The 928-nt window shown below is 40.0% G+C and overlaps 1 non-coding gene across 1 annotated transcript; it reads left to right on the top strand.

Annotated features, from left to right (window-relative positions):
• Positions 1-618: 618 nt before the first annotated feature.
• On the top strand, positions 619-691 carry TRNAK-CUU (transfer RNA lysine (anticodon CUU)). The gene has a single exon. It is a non-coding gene; the product is annotated as a tRNA-Lys (tRNA).
• Positions 692-928: the final 237 nt, after the last annotated feature.

The raw sequence follows: 928 nt of genomic DNA, 5'->3' as shown, positions 1-928 counted from the left end.
TTCCCCCTGCCAGTAATGCTCTTCCCTCTGCCGGGAATTGTCTTTAAAAAGGGAATGAGTGAGTTAGTCTTCATGGTAGTTCAGGATTGTGAATAGGACAGGAGAGGATCTACACTTTAAAAAATTGGCTTGAAACCAGATTTTCGTAACACAAATTTTGTTCGCATATCACTTATGAAATTTAACACGATTTAAGAAAAGTGATTCTAAGTTTCCAACAGTTTTTTAATGAATTGGTGATAACCAAAGTGATACTTCTATCAGGAGAGAGAGGCATTAACAGTTTGATTTAAATCTATGTAAGCTCCATGAAAGCAGAGAATTGCCTGTTTTATTCATTGCCACTCCCTAGCACTTCAAACACATAGTAGGTACTCAACAAATGTTTCTTGAGCAATTGAACACATTTTGTATATGTCCCCATTACAATTAGTCTTATGGAAGCACATCCCACACTCATGGATTGGAAGAACAAATATTGTTAAAATGTCTTTACTACCCAAGCAAGCTACACATTTAATGCAATCCCTACCAAAATGCCAACAGCATTTTTCACAGAACTAGAACAAACAATCCTAAAATTTGTATGGAACCACAAAAGACCCTGAATAATGGGGCGCCTGGCTGGCTCAGTTGGTAGAGCATGTGACTCTTGATCTCAAGGTCGTGAGTTCAAGCCTCACATTGGGCCTAGAGCTTACTTAAAAAAAAAAAAAAGAGCCTGAGTAGCCAAAGCAATCTTTTTTTTTTTTTTTAAAGATTTTATTTATTTATTTGAGAGAGAGAGAATGAGAGACAGAGAGCATGAGAGGGAGGAGTGTCAGAGGGAGAAGCAGACTCCCTGCCGAGCAGGGAGCCCGATGTGGGACTCGATCCCGGGACTCCAGGATCATGACCTGAGCCGAAGGCAGTCGCTTAACCAACTGAG

The sequence above is a fragment of the Halichoerus grypus genome, chromosome 3 (assembly GCF_964656455.1).
Source record: "Halichoerus grypus chromosome 3, mHalGry1.hap1.1, whole genome shotgun sequence".
Lineage (NCBI taxonomy): Eukaryota > Metazoa > Chordata > Mammalia > Carnivora > Phocidae > Halichoerus > Halichoerus grypus.
The sequence above is the reverse complement of the archived record's forward strand: the minus strand, read 5'-3'. Positions and strand labels throughout refer to the sequence as shown.